Here is a 19,818-nt window from a genome sequence, read left to right on the forward strand (position 1 = left end):
ATGTTCAAATTTGAAAACGTATTCCAATTTTATAAAAAATTGCATCATCATAAACTATTTCAGATAGGGGGTTCCCTTGAAGGCGAGTCCTCCTATTGGGCAATTGGAGCAACAAACTCCAACTGGTGCCTGCTAGCGAGAGCAAAATTGGCCGGTCCATTATGGCAAAAACTCACTTGGGCATTTTTTTAAGGACGCCGATAACACCCACATTTGTGGGCGTTAAGCAATCTGGCCACACGTTTTGTGTGGTGTCTAAGAGGACCAGCCCACACGGCTATGTGTGGGCAAAACAACTAGCACCCACACGTCTCTTTTTTTCCTCATGGTCCATCTCACACGCCTACGTGTGGGTAAAATGGATAACGCCCACACGACCTCTCTCAGCCACCTACCTCACGGTTCCGCACGCCCCGCGTGACAGTCACCACGCGTCCCCGCAGTTGCCATAGTCCGGATCCTCTTCGATGTCCGTTTAACTGCAGTTGCCATGGTTGCTCAACTGCAGTTGCTATCTCAGGTCAAGTGCCAGATGCCATTTTGGACAACTGCAGCTGTTGTTAAGTATGGTCTGGTTTACTATAGTTGCCATGATTTGAAAACTTTAGGGGTTGCCACCTACTAACACTAGGCAGTTGCCATGTATGGTTTAGTTTACTACAGTTGCCATGATTTAAAAACGTTAGGAGTTGCCACCTACTAACAATAGGTAGTTGCCGTGTAGCGCTACAAAGAGACATGGAAAAATAACATGTTTCGGGTAAAGAGAGAGTTGCCATCTGCTTACAAGCACACTAGGGCAGTTGCCACGTATCCTGCAAAACACATGACAACTGACATGTTTGGGTAAAAAAAGAGTTGCCATCTGCTTACAAGCACACTAGGGTAGTTGCCATGTACACTGCAAAACACATGGCAACTGGCAAATTTGGGTGTGGGAGAGGAGACGGACGTGTGGGCGAGATGGCAAATGCTCACACACCAGTCCTTGTGCGTGAGTGAAAACGGAAGTGTGGGCGAACTGCTAAACGCCCACACACCGGCCCTCCCGTGTGGTGAAACGGACGCGTGGGTGACCGGATGAATGCCCACACACCAGCACAGTCCTACGTGGCACCATAAACATGCCAAGATTCGTGCAACCACAAACGGACGTGGATCCATGTGTGTGGGCGAGATGCAAACGCCCACACGTGTGGGCGTTAGTATTTCCGTTTTTTAATGTTTTCCCTCTTCCTTCTCATTTTTTCCCCAAAAGACGGCTTGTTGGATTTTTTTTCTCTTCAGTTGTTTCTCATCGCTTTCTATGTAAAATGTTCACTCTGTGCTTAGAAAAAGGTTAATGTGTATTTACAAATGTTTAGTGTGTATTAAAAATAGTTCATCATACATTAAAGGAAGTTTTAGTTTCTTTTTAAAATGATTCACTGAATATTGAGAGAAAATTTCATATATATTAAAAAATAAGTGGGCTTTATATAGTTTTTCAATTTTTTTGCTGTATACTGAAAAATATTTATAGTATAGAAAAAAGGAAAAGTGCAGAAAAAATAAGAAAAAAACATAGAGAAAAAACCAAATTAGAAGAACAGAAAAAAGTGAAAACCGATGGGAAAACCCAAAAACAAAAAAAAATGCAGTGGACTGGGCTGGGCCAAGTCGCCCACGGGCACTGTCAACTAAACCCTGCTTGCCAGTCGGCACAGGCGCGGGCATGGTAGGACGGCCCAATTTGGAGCTCTCTATTTGTTTTCTATATTTTTTTTCCTTCTTTCGGTTTCTTTGTTATGTCGGTTATATGATTTAATTAAATATATTAATGAAAATATGCTCGTGAAACTATAAAAATAAAATGTTCATATCTTTATTTTTAAAAAAAATCTAAAATTTTGAAATCTTCATATATTTATTTGTTTTTAGAAAGTTCAGAAAAAGTATCTGTGAAATTTCGAAAAAGTTCATGCATTTGAAATTTACTACCTAGTTTATTAAGACACTCAGAATTATTTTAAGAAATATATAAATAAAATATATTCCTCAATGGGCTACTGGTCAGTAGTGGGTGGAGGCACCCTGTGCGTTCGGTTTATTCGGTTTACATGGTTCAGTTTATACGGTTTTTTGGTTTGTACGGTATTAATACTTCGGTAAATACGGTATGAAATTAAAATACGGTTCGGTTTCGGTATATACCAAATTATTTCGGTATGGTTTCGGTATATACCATAAAAACCAAAGTTGACGCGAATTTGAAAATGATGTAATAATAATTTGCAAATTTATGACTCAAAACACATATTATTTTACACAAATAGTATATGACTATATATATAAGTATATATGCATGCATTAATTCATCTGTTGATGGTTATCGACATGCTTAGCATTTTAAAAAGATAAAAGTGACTATGTTATAAGAAAATTTTACATGCTTATTAGTGAATTTGACTCATGTGCAAGAAAAATGACAACTTGTATGGTTGTTCATCTCAAGAAATATAAATTTATTTTTACTTCGGTTTATTCGGTTAACCGTTCGGTTTTTCGGTATATACCATAAAAACCAAAGTTTAAATCGGTATGAAAAGTTCATACCATACCGAAACCAGAAACCATAAAAACCATAAAATCGGTTCGGTTCGGTTTATTTTCGGTATGGTTTTTCGGTTCGGTTTTGAAATGCACAGGGTGAGGTGGAGCTCCATAATCTAGTTTTTTTGGGAGAAACTTCTAATCTTTTTATTATCATCTGTCATGGTAGTACAAAGAACATCAGTTGTATTCTTTTTACAGCTAGGTTCATTGACCATCTAGCTACGATTACAAGCACTGGAGCACCTCATAGGGCCCATAGATTGTTGCAGTAGACAGTCAAAAAGTCGTCGTGCTATGGCCGCACAGGACCAACACACCAGGACATCAGCCATACCAGATATAGAAAAATGTACATCAGAAGGATCAAACATGTAGACACACGATCGAAGACTGGATCCAAGCAGATCCACTGAAGACCAGCACTGACCGAATCCCGCGAGATCCGACGAAGACACACCACCTACGCCCTCCGACGATGCTAAACGCACCATCAGGACGAGGATCGGACGTGAGGGACATTATTTCTACTAGGAAATATTGTTATTGCCGCCACACAGCCCGAACTAAGATGTTGAGCTAAACAAGAACGAGAGCGGGATCCCTCCCGCCGCCGGGCCGAGGGTCTGTGGTCGTCCGCATCTCCACAACTCAAAGGCCATCTCAAGGCGTGGTGGACCGGCGGCGTCGCTGATGAGAGGAGTAGAAACACTAGTAGCCTGGGAGTAGCTTCTTGGAGTCCACAATCCAGATCTTGCTCTGAATAACAAAGTTTTGCAAGCATAAGGATATACTCATATATAACCTCTGTTCCAAAATGTAAGTCGTTGGGGGAGTACAGTTCACACTCCCCTAACGACTTATATTTCGGAATGTAGGGAGTACAATACAACTGCAAATAAATAAAACAGTACTGTACGGCATGTCAAGTATTAATGTATTATCAATCCCGTCATCATAACCATTCTGTTATGTGACAAAACCATTTGAGCAATGTTAATCAAACAATACAGGAACATACAGTATAAACTAGTAGCATCTAATGTGAAACTGAGATAACACTGCAAGATTTATCCGGCAGTCCTGCCTATTACACATCCGTTCTTCAGAAAATACTTTTTTCAAGTACATCTATCATTTGTCGAGGGAAAAAAAAGTAACCTGGACACTACTTTAATCAATTCTATGAGCATTCAACCGTACAGGTAGCTACCGAGTGAGAATGGGGAATTTTTTTCACCATCTCCTGCTCCATCACTTGGAAGATTAATTAGTTAGAGCATTTTCAACAGACGCGATATATAAGCACCGTGCTGAAAAATTAGTGCCTTTTGCGCGCGCTACCGCTCCGGACGCTCCAGCGAAGGCGCAAAAACCGTGTGCATAGGCCAGAACGCCATCGCGCACCGTTTATTTGTTGCGCCCGCTCCCGCGCTGGCCACTCGAGCGCCCGCTCGCAACTCCACCTACACCATCCGGCCACTGGCGCCGTCGCCGCCCTCGCCACCCATTTCTTCCGGCGACCATTCCGGCGCTTCCCCGGCCTATCCGCGGGCCACCACTGCTTCCTCCGTCTCCCTCTAGTCACCGCCGCCCCTCGCGCGCGGCAGTCCTCCGACGATCAGCGCCCGGCCGTCCACTGCCGCTCGACGCCCGCAAGGTGTTCGACAAAATGCCCGCAATGTATGTATTGCTTTCACATTTTTTACATGAATTTGGTGAATGTTGTTTGTAGTTTTTATAGCCTAGTTTAAATTGAACATTGAAAAGATGTGGAGATAGCTTTTGGGATTTCGCAAGCCCAATTTGCTATTGTGAGGGTACCGGCTAGATTTTGGGATCAAAAGATGCTTTGGTACATCATGCACGCTTGTGTGATCATGCACAACATGATCATCGAGAATGAACGTGGTCAAGATTTAAATTATTCTCACTATGAACTCTTGGGACATCCCGTGCGAGTGCGGCGGAGGGCTGAAAGGGTGTCCCGTTTTGTTGCCTCCTATCATGCCTTTCGACGTGCCGAAACGCATGATGATCTTCAGAAGTATCTCATTGAGGAGTGGTGGGCGTGGAATGGCCGACAAAGAGCATCATGATTTGTGTGTTTGATGTTGTATTGTTAAACTATTTGTTGTATTGAAAGATAAACTATTAGTTTGAGTTGTAGTAACGAAATTGAGCTTTTTTTCTTGATTTATTTTGTTTGCATTTGATATTTTTGCTTGTGTTTTGAGCGCATATGTTGTTTGTGTGAGAGCGCGCGCTGCATTTTAGCGCATCTATTGGAGCTACGCGCGCGCACTAAGTTTACAGTGGTCGCTGGAGCCAGCGCTCCCCGCCGCGCCAAAACAGATGATCGACGGGCTGCAAACATATTTTTAACGCGCCGCGGGTTGGGCGCCGGTTGAAGATGCTCTTAGCAACCCTTTTCCACCGTGTCAGCTGATCTTGCACGCGGGCCGCTTTGTCATCTTCTTCGAGTAGGTAGGAGGTACTGTACATCCCTAAAGGCAAGAAGGCCGGTCCCGAGCTCGCGCCCGGTTCGTGAGAGCTCCTCGAAGAGCTCCAGCGCTGGTCTCGCAGCTTGGACATGCCGCCCTCAGTGTCCACCACGAATAGGGGCTCACCCGCCGGGAGCTAATCCATCACACGCACCTGAGACCCCACATTTCCATGGTCTGGCCGTGGCACTCGCTGCCCTCCAGCTGCTCCGGCAAGGTGTAGATCATGGTGCCATTGGTGGACATGAGCCAAGAACGTGCGCCTAGAGCAGAGCAGAGCAGAGAGGCAAGGCCGTGGGCGCTGTTGGCAGTGGCCGGAACCACCGGCGACCCCGTTCCGTTCTTGTGATAGCTAACTGGATCGGCCGGCGGGGCTGGAAGAAAGCAGGCATGACATGAAGCATATGCTAAACGATTCTCTAATCCTCCTCTCCCTGCCCTTGACCGAGGATCTGGTTAGCGCAAGATGTTTTGAGGATGCTTGCCATAGTCACGTCGAGATGATAACGTAAAAGGAAGAAGCACGATGGTCGATGAAGCCCACAAGTGCATGTTATCATTCCTGCTATCCATTGCCAAATCCTGGTGCCTTCTATGCCTATGCCTATCTCGAATCCCAACTATATATAGAAACACACCAAACAATGCACGGACTAATATTAGATAATTCTGTGGCGGAAACAACTGAGAACTGACAAAGAAGGTCTTCGTCTTTTGCTTAGGAAAGCCTTGATATTTATAAGAGACTTTGGTGTGTGGTAGGCAAATGATATGAACTCACTAGCTTCTGGCAGATTAATAGCTGCAAACTCTTTTTTGTGTGTGAGCTTGGTACTTGGTTAGGTGGGAGACTCACTTGCCTCTTTTCTTTTCTGAAAAGACATGATTTCGTTGATCTTCTGATCTTTGCATCAAAGCGGTGCACATATGGAACAAATTTCTTTTTACTGCAAAATTTGTGAAAAAAGAAGCCCAATGACTGAAGTTCCATCCTTACAGAAATATGACGGAGGATGCTGCTTGTCCGATCTGTTTGGCAGCCGTGGACTCATGGAGGCATGCTCTCCTCAACTGCAACTTGGCCAAAAGCGTATGGTCATTAAGGGATGATGATGCACTACTACTGGCGTAAGGCGATTAGACACCGGATCCTAAGCTATGGCTCTTTGGCCTATTCAATACGTTGAGCAAAGATAAATTCATCTTGGTCCTAACCACACTATGAGAAAAAGGGTTTCCCCCCGCTTTAGTATTACAAAGCAACCATCACCGATACAATCAACGATAGGTGCTGGGCCGAAAGCAGCACAGTCACGTCCAAAAGAAACGAAAGAGAAAACAGAGAAAAAAAACAATGCGAACAGCGATGGATCAACGAAAACAAGGGAGACCCGCAACAGCTGCACCCACCGGATAATTCCACCACACTCCAAGCACTCCGGACCGCCGCATACCAAGCAACACCTTCAAGAAGGATAGCGGCGCTTTCAAGAAGGATAGCGACACCGACGACGCTGCTGCCCAGACAAGTCCTTGGGTTTCCCCCGGTATGCAGAGGGGTGCGGGGGAACGGGTAAACCCGACGCCCTTCAGGAACGCATGGCGGCGCCCACAGGCGTCACCGCGTCGGTGCTGGACAAGCCGACAAGGATTTATCCTGACCACCAACCACCCATGACCCTAGACGATCCAGCGCGCGCCACCAAACACGCCACCCACCAACATGCGCCACCACGACCGTGCAGTCCCCATCACCGTCTCACCGTGGCAAACGAAGCGAGACCGGCAAGAACAGAGGAGGTAACCAGGAACGAGGAGCGGCAGCAACAGCATCCACGTGGGAGGGGACAACCTCCTCCGCCCATGGCAGGAACCGGCCGGACATAGCAACAGGGGCAAACCAGGCACCCGTGACCCAATCGACCAGGGGAAAGGGGAGGTGGAGAAGTGGCCCATGGCCACGACCGACGCTCGTGCCGGCTCCAGCTCCCCCCTGAAACCATGTCTCGCCCCCGCGCCGAAGGCCCAGATGTGCCCGGTCGAGTCGGAAACAGGCTCGTGAAGCCCCCGTCGCCGCGATGCAGTACACGAGTCGCCATCGCCGCCACTCCCCGCACGAGTCGCCCCGCCGTCCGCCGGGGACGCCGCAGATGAGCCCCAGCCAGACCCGCCCAGACCCAGATGTGGCCCAAGGGGCCCGATCTGGGCCGGGAGGGCGCCGCCGCCAGCCATCGCGACGCCCCGCCGCCAAGGAGCCGAGCCGGCGCCACCTCGCCACCCGGCACCGTGCCACCCAAGGGGCCACGCCGCCGCCGGATCCACTATTGCCGAGTAGCACCACCGCCATCGGGAGGCCCCCGCGCCTCCCCATGCGCGCGCGGGAAAGAACGGCCCGCCACCGCCGGCGCCACGCAGGCCCGGCCCGGCGGACCATGCCGGCGGCGGCGGGGGAAGAGGGCCGGGGAGGTGGGGGCGGAGGAGAGGGGCCAGAGGCCCGCCCGTCGCGCGGGGGGGGGGGGGGGTGGGCGGTGGGGAGCGGACGGGGCGGGGGAGAGGGAGGGGTGGAGGGAGGTGGAGTGAGAGGCTCGCAGCCGGCAGCAGCGGGAGGAAGCGGGGAGGAACCCTAGGGAGAGGGAGCGGGAGCGGGCATCCTAACCACACTATGGGTGATATGGTGGGTGAGAAGTAAGACCATCCATGACCACGAGTTTCAGAGCCCGTTGTCAGACACACTTATTTATTGAACGGTTCTTGCAGGAGTTGCAGGAGCTACCCAAGCGACCGGCCGGACGTGCATATAATATGGCACCAACACAACCACGTGCAGCATGGCTACGGCCGAGTTTGGGGGAGGTGAAACTAAATTTGATGCGGCTCGGCTGTTGCCAAATCTTCACACACCGGCGCTGTTGGAGTGCTTTGTCGTATGGATCGTGGCGTTGTCTTGGGAGCTTCCGCGGTTGTCTTTCCAGGTGTGGGACGGAGCCGTGCTACTCTCGAGGCGTGCGCTTGCAGAGAAGCATTAGCTCTTGTGAAGGATCTGGCCGCGTCACGAAAGCATGTATTTCATCTGACTGTCTGAGAGTCATAAATGCCCTGAAGAGTATACGACATCTTGACGACTATTGCATGATTCTTAGAGAGATCTACAACAAAAAGAGGCAACGGCAGAGTTGTGAATTTGTCCATGAGCACCGCACAAGCAATGGTGAGGCACACAGACTAGCTAGATTGGCCACTAAACTCAGTAATGGTCGCCATCTGTGGTTTAATGATCGACTGGACCACCTTTGATCCTTGTAAACTTATTTGAATGAAATAAAGTGCAGTGTTCTTCTAAAAAAAAGAGAGAAACAAATTGAGCCGTGTAAAACCAACATTGCCCAGTCTGTTGTTACGTGGTGATGACCTCACGCTCAGATCAAAAACTTCAATTTTTTTTGGAGTCGCTTGAAGGATTTCATTTACACTTGGGTAGTTCATGCCTTTCTAATTTGTAGTTTTGCGGGAAAATTTCCGATCTATTCATATTCTAAATTTCTAATTGTAATTAAGAATGCCCAATAATAGTTTTTGAGGAATCAAGCCTTAAAACTGCCCCTCTAGCTCAAATTTGAGCAGGCGCTCCACTTCTCAGTATAAAAGATTCCTTTGTCTCCGCCCCCACACGCGCCTCCGCTTCCTGCCTCCATTGCTGCATGTCGCCGCAGCAGCCATCAGACCCCCGATTACACAGGGAATGGAACCGCCTGCCCCCTCCGCAAGCCCGGTGACACCTCCCGCCCGCGTCAACCTACGCGCCCGCCACACCAACAAAGCATCTTGGGGTAATTAATAAGGGGTCGTGCGCTCTGCCGCGCCGCCCACGAAGACCGATGGCAGGCCACACCTTCCGCGAAGACCGGCGACCCTCCGATTGCTCTAGCCGACGGCAAGGGGAAGCGAAAGCCGGCGCTGGAGGGCAAGGCCCTCATCGAGGAAACATCAAGAAAAAATAGGTTAGTTGTTTAGTCATCTTGATCTAATTTCGCCGGTTGTGGCAACTTTTTTATCACTTCATCATTTATTTTCGCTCTTCTTGCGAGCTTGTACTAAACCTCAAACCGTTTTTGGATCTTCTGCTTAATAATATGGATGCATGCATCATTTAAATGCACAAGCCGGGGGTGACCCTCCTTTTAAAAAAACACAGATGATGAGGTCCCATCGCCGATCCTTCAAATAATTTCTTGTGTGAGAACAACCCTGCCCTGCAAAATTGCATGCCAAATTTGCATTGGGTGTGATCCCAATTCAGCGTGAATAATGGAGTTGTTCGGGAAATAAACTGTCTTTAGTACTCAGGAGCTCAAGGCCTCTGGAGTGACAGAATCTGCCATGCTTGTCGTGTCGGCAGTGCAAGGCTAAGAAGTTCGAGATTTCTGAGAGCATCTTCAACAGGCACTCTACATATAGCATGCACGGGAAAAAAACTATTTTAGAGCATGCTGGCCGGTTTGGCGCGCTCCAGCAGGCGTAGGAGAATCCGGCGTGGGGAAAAAGTACACCGCGGCGCGAAAAAGCGGCCCGACACGCTCTATAAAACCCGCGCGCGTGAGCCCGCCAACCGCCACTCCATCGCCTCCTTCTCCCCCGCCGCGCCCTTCTTCCTCGCCTCCAGTGCCCTGCCGCCGTCGACGACATGCCGCCGCATGCCTGGAGCAGCTCTGGCTACCGCGGCGTCCACGCTCGCCCCTCCAACGTGTATTACGCGGAGATCCGCTTCGGTAATATACGTCTCGGTCTCGGGACATTCGAAACCGCCCACGAGGCCGCCCGCGCGTATGACGCGGCGGCGCGGCGCCTCAACCGGCCACGTTCGCAGAAGAATTTCTCGGATGCCCGGACGCGCCAGCAGGCGCAGGACCTTGCGCCTCCACCATGACTAATCACCGACGAGGACCGCCGCATCCAGCATAGGTGGGAGCGCCGCCTCCTCATCACTGAGGCAGATGAGTACGCCATGGCGGAGTGGCGACAATGCTTCCTGGCGGATGTCGCCGTCGAGAACGACTTCTGGGCGCAGAGGAGGACGTTGCGAGCCGCTGATCGAGCGAACAGGCATGCACGAAAGGCACTGGCAATGACACAGTGCGAACAGGGATATGCGTCGACCTTTGAAGACAATGATCCTCAGTGGCATGACAAGTTTCTGTCGTCGGACTACACCACCGAGGAGGACGACCAAGAGGAGTAGTTTCTAGTATATTTACATTGTAGTATCATTTTTATCTATTTTTATTTATATCGTATGGATTAGTTTGTGGTGTTGGGCTTGAACTATGCTATTTGAATTTTATCTATATGTTGTTTCATGTTGTTCGTATGTGTTGCATCGTAGTACCGTTTGTTCGTGCGCACCTTTTTTGCAGCGCCTGCTGGAGCTGCTCGCGCGTGCCATATTTTGCAGCAGCCGCTGGAGCCACCGCTCTGCTACGGGAAAAAAGAGGCTATTTTGGCATTGTAAAAATTATTTAACGTGCCGCGCGCCTGGGTGCAATTTGTTGCATGGCCTAGCCTCGCAGGCAGACAAGACTCAGTTTTTTTGAACACAGTATAGACGCAAGCGCTCATATAAACGCGCATATACTCATCCCTTACGAGCTAAGTAAAATCAACAACGTCGCCTAGTAAATTATCATATAAACGCGCATATGCTCATATAAACTACTACTACTACTACTACTACTACTACTACTACTACTACTACTACTACTACTACTACTACTACTACTACTACTACTACTACTACTACTACTACTACTACTACTACTACTACTACTACTACTACTACTACTACTACTACTACTACTACTACTACTACTACTACTACTACTACTACTACTACTACTACTACTACTACTACTACTACTACTACTACTACTACTACTACTACTACTACTACTACTACTACTACTACTACTACTACTACTACTACTACTACTACTACTACTACTACTACTACGACTACTACTACTACTACTACTACTACTACTACTACTACTACTAATACTACTACTACTACTACTACTACTACTACTACTACTACTACTACTACTACTACTACTACTACTACTACTACTACTACTACTACTACTACTACTACTACTACTACTACTACTACTACTACTACTACTACTACTACTACTACTACTACTACTACTACTACTACTACTACTACTACTACTACTACTACTACCACTACTACTACCACTACTACTACCACTACTACCACCACTACTACCACCACTACTACCACCACTACTACTACCACCACTACTACTACTACTACTACTACTACTACTACTACTACTACTACTACTACTACTACTACTACTACTACTACTACTACTACTACTACTACTACTACTACTACTACTACTACTACTACTACTACTACTACTACTACTACTACTACTACTACTACTACGACTACTACTACGACTACTACTACTACTACAACCACTACTACAACGACTACTACTACTACTACTACTACTACTACTACTACTACTACTACTACTACGACTACTACTACGACTACGACTACTACTACGACTACTACTACTACTACTACTACTACTACTACTACTACTACTACTACTACTACTACTACTACTACTACTCTACTACTACTGCTACTGCTACTGCTACTGCTACTGCTACTGCTACTGCTACTGCTACTGCTACTGCTACTGACTTAGCTACTGCTACTGCTACTGCTACTGCTACTGCTACTGCTACTGCTACTGCTACTGCTACTGCTACTGCTACTGCTACTGCTACTGCTACTGCTACTGCTACTGCTACTGCTACTGCTACTGCTACTGCTACTGCTACTGCTACTGCTACTGCTACTGCTACTGCTACTGCTACTGCTACTGCTACTGCTACTGCTACTGCTACTGCTACTGCTACTGCTACTGCTACTGCTACTTGCTACTGCTACTGCTACTGCTACTGCTACTGCTACTGCTACTGCTACTGCTACTGTAGCTACTGCTACTGCTACTGCTACTGCTACTGCTACTGCTACGCTAGCTACTGCTACTGCTACTTGCTACTGCTACTGCTACTGCTAATGGCTACTGCTACTGCTACTGCTACTGCCTACTTGCTCTGCTACTGCTACTGCTACTGCTTGCTACTGAGCTACTGCTACTGCTACTGCTACTGCTACTGCTACTGCTACTGCTACTGCTACTGCTACTGCTACTGCTACTGCACTGCTATGCTACTGCTACTGCTACTGCTATAACATACTACTACTACTACATACTACTACTACTATACTACTATACTATACTACTACTATTTTTCAACTACCTTTCTGTTAGTGTTTGTAAATACCCTTTTCAACTACCACTCAAACCATAATTGTTGCATCCACATCATCTTTTGTGAAGGTTAAAAAGTTGGTTTGGGTTTACATAATCCAAACCATTCTTCCCAACGATTGCCCGCTAGCACTCGTCTGAACTGAATATTAAGGGGGGTAGATTGAAAGACCGAAGCAACGACACTCACGTCGTTGAACAATGCGGTACAAAGAGGGATATTGGATGGCCAAGGATGTGTCACCGAGCCAAGTATCTTCCCAGAAACGTGTACTCGTGCCGTTTCCAACAACAAACTTTGTCCTATTAAACAATGCCTGCTTGACCTTCATGAGACCCTTCCAGAAGGGCGAGTCGGTCGGCCTTACAGAGACCTGTGACAAAGTTTTTGACTGGAGGTACTTGCCGCGAAGGATCTGTGCCCACATAGCATCATTCTCCGACGAAAGCTTCCACAGCCACTTGCTAAGAAGGCATTTATTCTTAATTTCGAGATTCTCAATACCTAGACCCCCTTGGTCTTTCGGTCTACAGATGATATCCCACTTAGCAAGCCTATATTTTCTTTTAAGCTCATCACCCTGCCAAAAGAACCGCGATCTATAGAAGTCCAGTCTCTTCCTAACACCAACTGGTACCTCAAAGAACGAAAGAAGAAACATCGGCATACTCGTGAGCACCGAATTAATTAGGATTAATCGGCCTCCATATGATATGAGCTTGCCCTTCCGGCAACTCATTTTCTTCTCAAATCGGTCCTAGCTATATATGGAATGACAATTAAAACTTCACCCAACAGCCCAGAAACGAACGACTCAAGATAAATCCAGAAGAAGGTTGGCTGGCTGACAATTATTCAATCTGGGAGGGTCCGGGGAGCCGAGTAGCTAGCCACACATAAACTTGGAGAGGACCTCGATGCTGGTCAGATATTTTGGAGAGGACCTCGATGCTGGTTAGAGTTTACAAAATTATTCCACATAAGAATAATAAATTAGCACAGGTCAGAATAAAGATCATGGGATTAACTAATATCTGAAGCCTCACTGACTCAAATTTTTCTATTGATATTTTTGTTGTGCTCTAGAAGGATGAGACGAAGTTCAGCGAATTTGACAAATTAATGTTCAAAGTAATCTGACTTGTTGGTAGGGGTGTTCTTTCTTTCCATTTTTCCTGTTAACAGATCATGTGGTTTTCTATAGTGAAAATTGGAGGGGTGGCCCTTCTTGCATTAAAAAAGAGTAATCTTTACTCCTAATGGACGACTTGGTGAATAGTCTTCGCGGTTTATTTTCGCTGGTTATTTTTCGTCATCCTCCCACCTTCGGGTTTTTTTCGTCGCCCTCCCACCTCCGTTGACTCGCAATCCTCCCACGACGGAAGACACCTCGCATGAAAATAACCGGATGACGGCTGAGGCCCCCTCGTACGAAAATAAACCGGAAGAAACGGATGAGCCTGGGAACGACGACCCCTCGCACGAAAGAAACCTCACGATCGAGCAAAGAAGGAGAATCTGCTCGAGACTACCCTGACGACTCCCGTCTAGGGTTTGGAATACCTCCGGTGGCGACACCGTGAGGTTGATCCGGATTTCACCACCAATCCTGATCCTTCCCGGCTAGGTACTCGGGCTGATTAAGGGGATAGCCTCGCTATCTACCCGGCCTTGGTTCCTGCCTCGGGTTGCTAGGGTTTCGGTGGAGCGGAAAACACATCTCGCTAGGGTTTTGGCCATGGCGGGATCGGGATCACAATCGTCGATGGGAAGTGCGACCCCGGGAGGGAAACCGATCGGGGTGGAAGAGATGATCGGAAAGCTCAAGCTGCAGGAGCGGGAAGAGGATGATCTAATCTTTGAGGAGGAGTTCCCAGATGAGATTGAGGAAGCGGAGTTCATGGCGTTGGCGACGGTGCACACGAACAAGCCATTCAGTAGGGGATCATTCTATGATACGATGAGGCTAGCCTGGAGCCTGGCGCAGGATGTCACGTTCAAACCCTTAGGTGAGAATCTATTCTCCCTGACGGTGAACTGCTTGGGAGATTGGAAGAGGGTAACAGAGGAGGGACCGTGGTTGTTCCGCGACCATGGAGTGCTAATAGAGAAGTATGATGGATACACCAGATATGATGAGGTCGTACTGGATAAACTGGCAGTTTGGATCCAAATTGTAGATCTTCCTCCGTTATACAGAAAAAAGAACATAGTCCGATCTTTGGCAAGGAAGGTAGGATCAGTGGAGAAAGTTATGCTAAACCCTAGGTGGGGAGAGGGAAGGATAGTAAGGGTCAGAGTTAAGCTTGATATCCATCACTACTGGAATCAGGGAATTTGCCGTCTGCAAATTCTTTGCCGTCAGCTAGCGGACGGCAAAGACGGTCTTTGCCATCAGCTACCAAGAAGCTGACGACAAACAAATGTCGGACGGCAAAGAAGGTCTTTGCCATCTGTCATTTCTTTGCCGTCCGCTGGTTGACGGCAAAGAATCTTTGCCGTCCGCTGGCTGACGGCAAAGAGGGAAGTGGCACCCACTAATGAAAAAACTAACGGCCACTTTCTTTGCCGTCTGCTAGCGGATGACAAAGAGCCCGAAAGCAAACGGCAAAGAAAATAACCTAACGTATCTAACGGCCGCCCCCGGCACCCACCCACCCACGACCCACACAGCCTCGGGCCCCACCCACGATGCACACACGCCCAACCCACGCGCACACACACCCACGTTGGATCCCATCTCTCTCGTCTTCCTCGATCCCCTTTCTCCACCCCACGCCGCCGCCAGATTTTGGCGATCCCCGCCGTTCCCCACCGCCCCGCTCTCCTCCCCGAGGTCACCTCTCCCTGCTCACCATCTCCACCGACCGGTTTCTCTCCTCGCCCAGGAGAGTCCCGCCTCCGCCCCGCCAAGGCCGCCGCCGCCCGCCGCCTCGAGCGGCACCGCCTCCTCCTCGAGCGCCGCGCCGTAGACCTCGCCTCCCGCGCCCTCGCCGCCCGTGCTTGTGGAGTTAGGTCTGGACCGCAGTGTCCATCCAGTAGGTTAGGTGTTGTTGCTGCTAGATCCCATGATGCTCACCTAAGTTTTGTGTTATGTGGAGGCCAACCTTTGTGATCTTATTTGTCAACATTTGTGTGATCTCGTCTTACTTTGTGATACAAGTTGTACGATATATATGTTTTTATGGATGATCTTGTGATGTTCTTTTTTTCCTGTGGTCTGTGTTAGATATTTGTGATATATGCATGGGTTATACATATGAATATGAATTGCTGAACATACTGTAAATCAATGACAAAGAGGGCAAAGAAGGAGATTTGCCGTCCGTGCATCTGGACACTTTGCCTAGAGCCGCGGACGGCAAAGGCCTGCCGTGTAGTGACGTCCAGCTGACATCATTCGGCGGACGGCAAAGGCCGGACAAATTTTGCCGTCAGCGGCGGACGACAAAGGCTGCCGTTAGCCACCTAACGGACTAACAGCGTAATTATTGCCGTCTGCTTTCTTTGCCGTCAGCTGCTGATGGCAAAGGCCCCGTTGCCGTCAGCCGCCGAAAGCAGACGACAAAGTAGCTGTTTGCCGGATCTTACTTTGCCGTCCATGTTTGCCGTCCGCCGTTCATGCCTTTGCCGTCCGCCGTGGCAGACGGCAAAGTAGTTGATTCCTGTAGTGCATGAACCACTGATGAGATATGTTCCGATTACAAAGGATGGGAAGAAGGTTTACTACTCTGTGTTATATGAGAAGATGCCAGTTTTTTGCTATGTGTGTGGGCATATGGGCCATACATACCTTGAGCATGGTAATGGGAAGCATGATCCACAGTCTATGGAGTGGGGGGAATTTATATTAGCACCCCGCCCGGGAGAGAAGAGGCCATCAGGCCAAAACCCGAGGGGGAGGCAGAAAGATAGAAGCATGGTGGGGGGGGGGGTCTGATGAAGCCTAATGGCCCGGAGGATGAGGATTTGAAGGACTCGGCATCAAGCCCTATCGAATCTAGCAGTGGGACGATGGTAGACACGTTCTCCGGTCGCAGGAGGCTCACTTATGAGGAGGATAAAACAAACCCAGCTACCCCTGCAGTGGCGATGCTAGGCCAAAACCAGGAGGGTCTACAAGCCATGTCGAAGGCTTTGGTGGTTCACTCACAAGGCAAGGAGAGTACAGAGAAGGAAGATGAGGAGGAGGATACCTCATCGCACAACTCCAAGAGATCAAAGAATGATAACCAGGCTGTGATGGATGCCAGCCACAACTTATCGGCGAGCTCTGAGAAAGGGCTCGACCGGTCGCAATGAAAATCCTTGTGTGGAACTGCCGTGGGATGCGAAAGCCTGCGGCAGTTCGGGTGCTCTTGGGGATCCAGGAGCGAGTAAAACCAGATGTGTTGTTCCTGTCTGAAACACACCTGGATTCGGCTAAGGCAGGGAAACTAAGGAGAAGGTTGGGGTTTGATGAGATGGAAGTTTCGGAAAGTGATGGTAGGAGTGGTGGACTGCTCATGTTCTGGCATTCTAGCTTGGGTGTCTCTTCCCGGACGGTCCATGAAAATTACATCGACATACGAATAAAGGAGGCGACACCAGCGGGATGGCGCTTCAAAGTGTTCTATGGGGAACCAAGCAGTGACCGTAAACACCTGTCATGGGAATACTTGCGTGGTCTACACACTTTGGCGAGTGGGCCATGGTTAGTGGCAGGGGACTTTAACAAAATCCTGCACTCTCATGAGAAAGATGGGGGAGCGGCAAGCCCCCAACGTTGCATGCAGACCTTCAGTAGTGCCTTGAGCGACTGTGGGCTTGATGATCTGGGTTATACGGGTGACATCTTCACCTGGCGAAGAGGCAAAATTCGAGAGCGACTTGATAGAGCTGCTGCAAGTAGCTCCTGGGCGGATTTATTCCCAACATATGGGGTTTCTAATGAACCTTTTAACAAATCAGACCACCGTCCAGTTCTGATAGATACTGATTATCAGGCCGGCCTCCAACCAAGGGGTCCTCCGGGACCGAGAAAATTTGAAGCAAGGTGGCTTGCGGAGGAAGAGGTGGAAGTGATTGTTCAAACGGCCTGGGATAGAGTGAAAGCAAGGGGAAGCGAGCCTTACTCGCAAGTGACAGGGGAGATTCATGCAGTCCTGCACACATGGGATAAGGAGACTCTGAAAGGCCCACGAACCCGACTAAGGAAATTACAGAGTGAGCTGAATGAGGTGCTCTCGGGACCGCTGTCAGATGAGGCAGTGGCTCGACAACACGAACTACATATGCAGATTGAGAACCTTCTTGAACAAGAAGAGATATACTGGATGCAGAGAGGAAGAGCTGATTGGCTCTACCGTGGCGACCAAAACACGGATTTCTTCCACCGTGCAGCCACGGGGAGACGCAAGAGGAATTTTATCAAAAAGTTGAAAGGAGACTCGGGGGACTGGATCGAGGATTAGGACCAACTCAAGGGGCATGTGGCGGACTATTTTGGTGGACTATTTTCATCCGAAGTGCAAAACCCGAACCAAAGTGTACTGGACAAGGTAAAACCTAGAGTTTCAGATGCCATGACCGAGGAACTGTTGAAGCCCTATTCCAGGGAGGAAGTTAAAGGGGCGCTGTTCAACATCGGTGATCTCAAAGCTCCGGGGCCCGATGGGCTACATGCAGTTTTTTATAAGAGGTTTTGGCACATCATTGGTGAGGATCTAATCGATGAAGTTTTGTTGGCAGTAAATAACCGGAAAATACCAGAAGGGTGGAACAATACTACAATAGTTCTTATACCAAAGGTGGAGAATCCAGAGGTGATCACCCAGTTCCGTCCGATAAGTTTATGTAACGTTGTTTACAAGGTGATTTCATAACTACTTTCAAATAGGCTAAAAGTTTTGCTACCCGAGATTATTTCTCCAAATCAAAGCACCTTTGTCCCCGGGCGTTTGATAACTGTCAATTTTCTGGTGGCTTTTGAATCTTATCATGCCATCAAGAGGAAGAGAACGGGCAAGTTTGGAATTTGTGCAGTAAAACTTGATATGCACAAAGCCTATGATAGGGTTGAGTGGGTTTTTCTGGAGAGAATCATGCTTCGGTTGGGCTTCACACCAGATTGGGTTGATCTCATTATGGAGTGTGTAAGATCAGTGAAGTACCAAGTGCGTTTTAACAATTCTCTCACTGATTTCTTTGTCCCTTCGCGAGGTCTTCGTCAAGGGGACCCGTTGTCACCTTACTTGTTCCTGATTTGTGCGGAAGGCCTCTCAAGCTTGCTTACTTATGTGGAGGAGATTGACGACCTGGTAGGAGTGAGAGTTTGCAGGGATGCACCGGCGGTCTCTCACCTCCTCTTTGCGGATGACTCCCTCATTCTGATGAATGCTGACAATGGCAATGCGGTGAGCCTCCGACGCGCCTTGGATGACTGCTGTAATGCCTCGGGGCAACTGGTAAGCGAGGCCAAATCAAGCATTTTTTTCATCCCGTGTACCACGGTAGAAGTACGGGCGGAGGTGTGCTCTACCCTGAACATCATGGCAGAGGCGTTAACGGATAAATACTTGGGATTGCCCCCGATTGTTGGGGTTGAGAGATCGGATTGCTTTCAACACTTAGTGGACAGAATCCTGGATAGAATCAGAGGTTGGAAGGAGAAGATGCTCTCCTTTGGAGGTAAAGAAGTGTTGCTAAAGGCTATCATACAAGCCATTCCTTCATATGCCATGCTAGTATTTAAGCTCCCAAAACAGATTTGCAATGCAATAACGACAGCAATGTCACAATACTGGTGGGGCGATGAGGAGGAGAAGAAGCACATGCATTGGTTCGCATGGTGGAAGATGTGCGTGCCCAAGAGCAATGGAGGCATGGGATTCAGAGACGTGCACTGTTTTAACTTGGCCCTACTAGCGAAACAGAGCTGGAGGCTATAGCGGAGCCAGAATCATTATGTGCCAGAGTTTTAAAGGCAAAATACTTTCCAGATGGAGATCTGCTAAATTGCCCTCTCAAGAAGGGGAGTTCCTACACATGGCAGAGCTTATGGAGTGGCCTTCAAACGTTCAAAAAAGGCTACATCTGGAGAGTGGGTGATGGCACACAGATAAGCATTCGGGATGATCCTTGGGTTACTAGCAGCCCGAGCAGAAAGGTTATGACACCTCGAGGTAATATCATCCTAACTAAAGTTTCTGAGCTGATAGATATGGAGAATCGGTGCTGGGATGAAAACCTTATTAGACATATTTTTTGGCCCATTGATGCAAACCGTATTCTGAATATACCCCTTGCAACGGGGATGATGGAGGGTTTTGTTTCGTGGCACTATAATAAAACCGGGATTTTTTCG

This window comes from Triticum aestivum, chromosome 5B (assembly GCF_018294505.1).
Source record: "Triticum aestivum cultivar Chinese Spring chromosome 5B, IWGSC CS RefSeq v2.1, whole genome shotgun sequence".
Taxonomy (NCBI): Eukaryota; Viridiplantae; Streptophyta; class Magnoliopsida; order Poales; family Poaceae; genus Triticum; species Triticum aestivum.